General features: G+C 38.5%; 1 protein-coding gene across 2 annotated transcripts in view; it reads left to right on the top strand.

The window, feature by feature from the left end:
- Positions 1–6,206: 6,206 nt before the first annotated feature.
- The window catches only part of NUP153 (nucleoporin 153), an 81,781-nt gene continuing 77,926 nt past the window's right edge, over positions 6,207–10,061 (top strand). For both annotated transcript variants that reach the window (XM_032424654.1, XM_032424655.1), the window contains exons 1-2: positions 6,207–6,375; positions 6,669–6,777. The gene's annotated coding sequence lies outside the window, so the exon portion shown is untranslated. The remainder of the gene's footprint in view (positions 6,376–6,668; positions 6,778–10,061) is intronic.

Genomic DNA, 10,061 nt, shown 5'->3' with positions numbered 1-10,061 from the left:
AGGACATCATCCTTTAAAAGCTCCAATTTAGCTCAGCACTCCTAACCTCATTTTGGAGTAAAATAGGCCAATGATATTACCAGCCTAATGTCTCCTACCTACCTAGCCATATTCACTTTTTTTTTTCTTAAAAAAAAAAAAAAAAAAGGTGAACTGTTCTCTCAAATTAATTAAGAAGGTGTTTAAACAAACCGATGCAAGCAATTTTAAAAATCCTACTTCCTGGGTGTCTAGCTGGCATGCGACTCTTGGTCTCGGGGTTGTGAGTTTGAGCTCCACATTGGGCATAGAGATTACTTAATAAAAAAAAAAAAATCTTACTTCATAATTTATCTACTTTGGGACTAGTATCTTACTCACTTAGGCCATTCTTCTGGAAGTATCCCCAAGCCATGAAAAACTGGATTGCTTAGATGTACTGATGATTCTTTATAAGAACCAAGCAGCATTTAGGTCTCCAGGAATCAGTTTTGCCTTTGACACAGGATGGAGATACACTTTTGGCGTGGTCCCATTTGATGGGTTAGACTCAGATTTTCTTGGAACCTGGACAGGACACCAATGTCTGAGAAAAGTGGGATAAAAGCTGGAGAAGAGATGACAGGACACATGAGCATCCTCTTGGACCCCAGGTGACCTCCCCTTTGAAAGATGGATACAGAATTCCACACTAGATTTTGGTTCCGTGCAAGGAATCTTTAACCAGCTATCGCATTCTAGGGGTAAGGATGAAAGAGAAAGAAGGCAGAAAGTGTAGGAAAGAAGAGGTCAGAGGACCAGTGCAACTAAGTATGTAAGAAAAATGATAAGAGTTTGTTCAAATACATGTTCCTAGTTCCACCCCAGAGATTCTGTAGGTCTGGGGGGGGGGGGGGCTGACAATCCATGTTTTAAATGTTTCCCATCTGATGCTGATGCCAGAATTTGTGGACTACTGTGGAAAGGCAAAGCTTATGCCTGAACAAATCAGGATCTAATTTGTTAGCCTAAATTTGAAAAAAAAGGTCCAGGAATGTTTAAAATTAATTGGTTCATTTACTCTACCGTTCTCCTTACCCTCTCTCCTCTTCAAGCACCTAATCGCTTGTATTCATTGCCTCAGGGGAAGAATAAGCCAGGGTGAAAAGGAAGTAACCTTCCAGGATCTTCCAAAAACCTAAAATCCTTAAGGGGATTAGATGCACAGGAGAAAGTTTGGAGAGCTGGAGGGTGGGGGTGTTGAGGACGATGGAGACATCCCTAGAAAAAGATTGAGAAAGACTGTCTAAGCAGAGAGGATATTGGGGGGGGGTGCCCAAAGACAAGAGGATACAGGTGTCTTTGCATCCTCTAGTGGGGGAGGGCCCTAGGGAGACAGCAAAGCCAGAGCTAGTCCGTAAGATTCAATGGCAAAGCGCAAAGGCTTCACTCTCCAAAGGCCCAAGTCCAGCGGTGCTGAAGGACCCAGAGAGGAAAGGCTACACTGGGCATTGAGGCATGTGGGGCCTTCAAGGGCTTTGGAAGTGTTTGGAGTCTTAGGATGGTACAGATGCTGCAGGATGATGCCTGCACCTGAGGAGAACAGGGGGAAAAAAACAGGTGAATCGAAGGGGCCAGAATTTGCATGGATAGACAACATCAAGAACGAGCCCCCCCCGCCCCCAGCACTACATGAGCCCTAGGAACAGTTCTGGGGAAAGAGCGGGGGGGGGGCATGGTAAGACCTGACTTGACTGGGTTTGTTTTTGGGGTTTTGAAACAAATTCTGTTGAGTTAAGTATAAATTTACATTTCTCGTATCCCTGAGTTGTGAACACAAGATTCAAGTCGGCTGCACTAGATGTTACTAATCAAGTGAATTATGGTGGCATTCCATGATAAACCATTTAACAGCTTGGAGTAGGTGTGTGTGCTGGAGGGGGAGGGTGTGATGTGCTCACAGTTGAGTTTCTGAGATCCAGTCAATAGCCAGGATATCTTCATTCCAAGCTGAAGATCATGTATAGAGCTGTAAGTCACTCCAACATACACGCATTATCTCTGATTCTAATTTAAGACATCTCAAAATAGGGCAAAGAAATAGGGTGGCCAGATTTAGCAAATAAGTTGTCCCATGCCATATTTGCAGTATTGGGGACATACTTATATTAAAAAATTGTTGTTTATCTGAAATTCAAATTTAACTGGTGGTCTTATGTGTTCTCCAGCAGCACTGCAAAGAAGGGAACTCACTTCTAGGAGTCTGGGGCCCACTAAGACATGTGCCAAAGTACCTTGATCTGGTTAGCAGAATCCCAACGTACGACAGAAATCCTGCCAAGGCCTTGCTGAGAAACAGCTGGGCATACCTCTGGGAGAAGAAGCAGGATGTCAGTGGGCTCAGCAGCTTCCCTAAACAGCTCAGGCTCCACTCCTTCCGTTTGCCCTGCCTGTGGGAAGTTCTAGAATGCCTCTTGGTTTAATGAAAAAGGTACAGGTTTGGAAATCAGTTAGACCTGTGTTCAGAGCTCATTCCTGAACTACGTAACCCTTCTCTTTCAGACTACTCCCTTTAAGACTTGTAAGGACGAATGATAATGCATAGAAAGCACCCAGCGAGGTGTGTGGCATATAGTGGATACTCCAGAGTGCTATCATTTCACTTAGTTAGTAAATATGAGTGTAGGAGACTTTAAATCATATTCCTTGCTCCCGAAAGACCCTACTTGGATACTGCGGTTATTTGGGGACAGTATTGGTCCTGTAGCAACCTTCAGCCTATGTATCTCTGTCTAGAGTATACATTTTTTTAAAATTTATTTATTTTTTTAAAGATTTTACCCATCTATTCTGACAAAGAGAGAGAGAGAGAGAAGCAGGCTCCCCGCTGAGCAAGGAGCCTGATGTGGGACTAGATCCCAGAACTCTGGGATCATGACCTGAGTAAAGGCAGAAGCTTAACCAATTGAGCCACCCAGGCGTCCCTAGAGTGTACATTTTTTAAAAAAGATTTTATTTTTAAGTAATCTCTACACCCAATGTGGGGCTTGAACTCACACCCCTAAGATAAAGAGTCACATGCTCAAGAGCCAGCCAGGTGCCCCTACAGTACCTTCTTTTAAACTTTTTAGAATTTATGTACATCTAAAGAAAGCAATGGCACCCTCAAATTGTACTCAAGTCCCTTGGGTGAATGTCCTGATCACAATTCCAGTGAGCCAGGGTTGTGGGGACAATGCTGGTCAATGTGAAGTTTTTATCTGCCTGACAAGGTGTTTAAAATGGAGAACATAAACTTAAAACGATTTATGTAATACACATTTCCCAAAGGAAATTTATCTGCATAAGTATATGTTCAAAATACTTAAGATTTTTTATTTATCAATTTGAGACAGAAGTAGAAAGAGGGAGAAGCAGACTCTCCACTGAGCAGGGAGCCCGATGTAGGGCTCGATCCCAGGATCCTGAGATCGTGACCTGAGGCAAAGGCAGACGCTTAACGACTGAGCCACCCAGTCATCCCTGTATTCAAAATACTTAAAAATAAAGTAACAGTGCAACCATTTCTACCTGTCCCTAAATGGTGGGACATAAATCATCATCGTGTTTCTACCTGCAGAACATGTGTTCCAGGATAAAATAAGTATTTGTTGAATAGTATCCTGAAGTTTAAAGTATATATCTTTGTCTCTTTGATTCACACTTCCTATTTTGGTATAATCCCTCAGGGGGAAGCACCATTTGCATCTGATTGTGGAAAAGCGATTTTTTTTTTTTCTGTTTATCTCTGACACTGCAATTAGTACATGGTCTGCAGTAAATTGTATTTAAAAGGAAAAGAGGGAGATTAAAGGTGGTTTTGAAACACACAGAAAAAAAATTCCATAACATAAAAGTTGTTGAGGGGAATAACAAATTGCAAATCCTATGAATATGCACTCATCCAATCAATAAACACTTCTCCAATTTGTGCCCGGTACTCAGGATATGAAATGTTAGGAAACCCTGAAGTGGCCATAAGGAGGGTCTTTTCTTTCGAATGTATTATTCATTAGTCCTTCATTATTTAGGGTGCTAGTAAGTGATACTCTGCCCTTCTGCAGCACGATTCCTGCGAGGTATCCGTCATCTTCCCTTCGTTTATTTTATAGCTTTTGAAGTTGGGTCATCAAGGAGCCAATCTGGACTCAGAAGACTGACCTATGGAGAGTGAACACACCAAAGGTGAGTTCGGGTCAGCTGCGGACCTGGCAGAAGTTTCGACCGAATTTTCAGAAATGGCTAGTTGTGACAATTTGTCAGAATTTAGCACTTGCTCTCCCCTTCCCTCAGTGCCCCCTCTTCTCTCTTATAGCACTCCTTAAACATCTCCCCTTTTCCTATATTGCTCACGTGGATAGGAAGTGTTCAGAGAAAGTTGCTGAAAAATCTAAACAAACGATCTGACCTGTCTTGTTTAGACGACATGGAAACGGCCACTGGACTTTCCTTTTCCCTAGCTTGAACTGAGAACAGATAGCTTCCAAGAACTATTGGATTTCTTTTTTCCATCTCAGTTTTTAATACTTTTCAAAGGATCCAGTTCTAAAGTTAGTGATGGACCAAATGAAGGGGAAAAGTCCACTCCCTTTTGTTTGTAAACCCAAACCAGACCTTAAGAGAAGGAAGATGCTGGTACCTGAGGAAGCCTAGGTGCAAAAGGGTCGGCCCATAGGGATGAGGAGTTAAAGGAGAGGCATGTTCACAATGGCCAACAGTGAAAACAGAAAAATGGCTTTTCCTTCCCGATCTTGGCAACTCCTAGTGCCCTTTTATAGATTGGTCTCCTTACCACCCAGCTGCAGACCGTTACCTGTTTGCAGTCCCTGCAGCTCTGCCTGGCACGATCTAGTAGCAGAGAGCTGAGGAATACTTCCATGTTAGCAAGCATTAAGCTAAGATCACTCATCTCAGCTCTTCAGTTGCAAGGGATGGGCCTAAAAACAGGTGCTTCTTGTAGGAAGTGCTTATGAGTCACTGCTGACTCACAGCGGGGGCAAGATTTTATGAGCAAGCAAGTGAAAAAGAGCTGGTTTAACTGTTACTAATTTAAAGCGTCTAAGTTATGGCTTGGATTTAATTGTGGCTGGCCGAAGCTGTTTGTTGCTTGGTTCGGGCCTCTACGGAGACTGATGGTCTGCTTTGATGTTTTAATTCGATGCATGGTATACATGCTGAACTTAAAACCTTCACGTGCGAGGTGGTTTTCCCTCCCTGGGGGTGGTGTGTTTAAGCAGACTTTGCTCAATGTCTGGGGAGTTGCTTTTGTTTGTACGGCAATACTGCCTACTTAATGTTGAATGTAGACTAGTATAGCTTCACTCGCATCTGCTTTGGAGAATATTTGAAAAGTTCTTTTTGGTTTTTGGATTTGAAGAACTGTATTTTTCGTAGCCCACGATATTCTATTGTCTATATAATGGATCCAAACAAGGTGAGCTATGTTGAGGTCATAGGCCGTGGGTTATATACATACTGGCTTAAAAATCATCTTATCAACTAACCATTAAATCAACTCTGCTACCTATGATAATGGAGAATAAGGTTGTGTTAAATCCAGAACTTCATTTCAGGTAGTATCTAGCTTCCTTTGGAAAAAGAAGCCAATGAAAATAAAAAGAAAAATATGTTTAATTTTGTTTCTGCTTGTTCTGGAGTAAGGTGAAACGTACCAAATGTTAAATAAGAGGAAAAAAATCTATGTGCTCTATAAGCTGCTGGTTCATCAACTCTTAAATTGTTGGTTGTTGTAGATTAATGAAGAAGGGGGAATTCCTAAGCCTGCTCTTTATAGAAACTTTGGATAACTCATTACCTTGATGCCTTCATCTGTAAGTGTTCAAATGAGCAAATGTATTTATGTTTGGCTTCCAGGAGGGACGGTGTAGGTGAGTTTTTAAAAAATGATTTATTTCTTGTATTTCATGTTTTATGCCTTCCTTATTGTAGGAGGAAATAACTTTAGGTGTGTGTAGGAAGAATAGTTTTGATGACCAGGTGCAGAAAATCTTTAGACTAAAGGGTCCATTATTATTAATTTTTTCCAGAAGTAATTTTTGGAGAAAATACTGCATCTGAATATTGTATTGACTTCATAGCACTTATTTAAGAGCTCAAGCTATTAGAAGTAGGTAATCTACTGAGTTGTTTTTATGATTTGTCAAGTTGAAAGCTGTTATTTCTGTTACAGTTTAGGAAAGGTGAAATCTATACATTTTACTCCAAGCTGCCTGGCTTCTTTGCTTGCATTTTAGATATTGGATGCCAACCCAGTACTGCGAATATTTGCTCTTGGAGTTTGTTCCTGCTTGCTTTTCCACCTTGACAGTGATTTTGTGAGTGCTTTGGAAAGAGGAAAGTCATAGCAATTCTAAGGAGGTAGTCTGATATTTCTTTTCTCGGCTCCTAGCTTCTTGGATTATGAGATGTTTTATTCTACATCCATGTCCTTTGTTTCTCACGAGTTAACGCTAAAAAGAATACTTGTACAAATAAGGATATTTGGGAATTAGCAAAATGTTCTTTAAATATCTATGCACAAGTATATTTCATAACTAATGTTTAGTTTCAGGCCCTTAACATTTCAGATGTGCTTTATAAATTCTGGTGGCATGGTTAATTCTCAAATGTCATGTGCATATGAGTCACCTGGATATCTTGTTAAAATGCAGATTCTGATTGAGACGGCCTGGGATGGGCAGAGACCCTTTACAAGTTCCTGGGGGACTGGTGGCTGCTAGTCCATGAGTAGCAAGAGGCCAAAAGACACATTTCAACTGGGTAGGTTGTGCTTTCTTGCGGTGGTGGTGAGGTGATGTGTACGTTAGGGTTGTTAACATGTTAATTCACAGAATGCTCTTGAAAAGAAACATCATAATGAATTAAGGTCTGATAAATTCAAGCATTCTCTACAAATGCTTTAAAAAAAAATGAAAAAGCTTAGGGCAAGCAAATTGAGTTTTGCAAACATTATAGTTGTACGTAGCTGGCAACCTTAATGAGTTCAGTTTTTTAATGTAACTGGTTAATTATATTTTAAAAAATGAAACCAAGCCAGTAGATTTATTGTATAGGATGAATCTAGTAGCATGTGTTTAGAATCTAGAATGTAGAATTTTGAGGGTGAGTTATTAGGGTCATGTTCTAGGGGTTAATAGACCATAATGCAATAAACTTTAAGAGAACTCAGGAAAATGATAAAGTGTAATGCCTCATGTGAACAGAGGTTGTTTTACTGTTTGGTACACTGACATATACTAGAAACCACCAGATAGTAGGTCCTCAATAAATGTTTTTTGATATTTAGATTATGTTTATAAATGGTTTATAACTATCCACATCTTCCTTTAGCCTTGGTCTCAATTGTTTATACTTATACTAGTGTATATTTGAATATTAGACAAAAGTGTTTAATCCTAGCTGATTCATTAACTATCTTGTTAGGATGGAACTGGTCTTCCTGAATTTGGTTATTATTGAATCCAATAGAACTGGATTTCTATTTAGAATTGGTAAGTTTAAAATATGCCTTAAACTATAATAGAATATATGTAAACACATATATGCCAAAGGCTAGTATACATTGGCAAGTAGGAAGTATACAAGGCTAGTAGGAAGAGGAAAAATCTTATATGACATGTTAGAATTAAGTGATATATGTAGTTAATCAAAATTTGATATTAGTTAGTTCATTTAGTCTTAAGTATTACTTTATTCCCCAAAGACAGAGAACACAGTAAGTTAATGAGAGCATAATGAGGTGCATCTTTAAATATCTTCCCAATGTTATGGCCCCTCTTCCTTAAAATACAAACAGACAAAAACCCAGTAACTTTCTAGAATCTCAACCCCACTTTGGATTTTCTCCAGTTGAGACTGAAGTGTATAATGAATTAAAAAAAAAAGAAATGAATTTCACCTTATTTTTCTATATAATGAAATGCTTGGTAATAATTAGCACATGAAAATGTGTGAAGATCATAGAGATCTACCTAAAACTACTCTCAAAAAAATAATAATTTGCTTCAATAGACATCACAGTGGATACTTCATTTTATGTTAAGATAAAATAAACACATAATTTTCTAACTTCTTATAATTCTCATCTTTAAATACTCCCTTGGCCAGAACTGACTATCTTTTGAAGAATATATAAAGGCTGTTTTTCAATCCAGATTGGACTTAGACTAAATTGTATTTCATTTGAAATGAGTGGATAGTTCTTATCTCGTAGAGCAGGGTCAGCAGCCTCTCTCTGTGCTCTTTTATAGTTGTCAGACAGTTACCATATTGTATGGGGGGAAGATAAAGAAGTTTTTTTGGGGGGTGGGGCAAGGGCCCTAGTTGTAACAGGCTTTTCATAAATTGAGATCTCTCTCAATTTAACCAACCATTGTGGTTGAAAAAACTGGGTCCACGTTTAAGAAAAGTGAAGTTGGGCTAATCTTTGTTGAAAACTTGGTTATTGGGAAGGAATTCCTGTGTTTTGTCTGAGGTTCTGCTACTTGGTCTGAATATAAATAGCTGTTAGTTTTTCTCCTTATCCTTCACGTATTCATTTTTTATAATATACTTTGAATTCTGTTGATCTTGCTAATGCTTCTCTCTGAATTTGGAAGCCTAATGTAGGGTATCCCTTCCACCCAAATGGCCCAGCTGATTTATTCTTCACTCCCATCCTACTGCATATCCTCATGTCCCCATGCCACGATGAGGGTCCTTGCATTCCCGCATGATCCTAAGCCAGATATTTGAGTCTGGTCTTTCCAGTGCTATCATACCATAAAGTTGGCAAGTGTCCATTCTCACTATGCAGTAAGATAGAACGAGTATCTAAACATTTTAGTCAGTGTAGAGGCCATCAGAGAGAGAGAGGTTTCTAAGGTATGTTAGTCTCCATTAAAGTGGAAAATCATCTTTTCAAAGAAAAATGTTTTAAGTGGTAGATAGGTTTCTAAACTGGCTAAAAAATGACAGAGTGAGTGCAAAAGCATGGACTTTGGAGTTAGCAGGAGGAGAAATCATTCAAATATTGACTCTGCCATTATGTTAAAAATAATTTTAAAAAATATTTTTTATCCCCTCAGTGCCCAGTTTCCTTATTTGTAAAATGACAATAGTTCCTCTAAGGATTGTTAGGATTACACGAGAATCTCTCTATAACATTATCATAGGGATTTGTTCATGATGCTCTTGAATGCTTTATCATTGAATAAATAAATGAATTTGAGAAATAATTTGTTATGCAGTATAGAAAACAAATATGTGCAAACTCAGAAAGATTATATAAAGCAGTTTAGCTGTATTCATCAGTGTATTATTTATTACAATAAAATAGAAACAGTCGACATTGGTAATGATTAGCTGTAGTATATACACAGTGACTGCTATGTATCAACACTGTTCTCTGTGTTCAGGATATGGAAGTGAGAAAAAAAAATCCTTGTCTTCATGGAGTTTAAAACCTAGTAGGGGAGAAATGAGTTTCTATTAAAATACACTCATTGAAACAACCCAAAACTTACGATCACTTCTCAGAGGTCTAAAGATTGATGGGAATAGAAATTAATAATAAGGAAAAGAATGAATAAAAAAGACAGCTAGTTCATAACACAAAATTTATGAGCGATATCATCCAATTCTGTGAACTACAGAATCTAACTGGTTTTTTAGGGAGTAAATTCATCATCTATAGGAATTGACTAATTATAAGTACTAAATAATAATTATTCCCTTCATGTTAATTCCTACTATGGCTGGAATGATTTCAAAAATCCCTTTTACTGTTCATGTCATTTGATACTTTTTTCCAATTTATATATAGTATCTGTTAGAGAAATGTTCATTTGTATGTTTGAATGAGGGCGGATTCTTTAAATTTATAATCAGAATAACTTTATTAAAATCCATTCTATTCCTAGTAACTCCTAACTGAAGAATGAGTCCTGTACCAAAAATGTATGAGGAACTCTAAGTTTGGTGATTTGTAACTCCAAACTGAATTTCAGCATAGAAACAATGTTATTTTTGAATCCCAAACTATGCAGAAGAAGTTACTTCATCCC

Source organism: Phoca vitulina, unplaced genomic scaffold, assembly GCF_004348235.1.
Source record: "Phoca vitulina isolate PV1807 unplaced genomic scaffold, GSC_HSeal_1.0 scaffold31, whole genome shotgun sequence".
Lineage (NCBI taxonomy): Eukaryota > Metazoa > Chordata > Mammalia > Carnivora > Phocidae > Phoca > Phoca vitulina.
The sequence above is the reverse complement of the archived record's forward strand: the minus strand, read 5'-3'. Positions and strand labels throughout refer to the sequence as shown.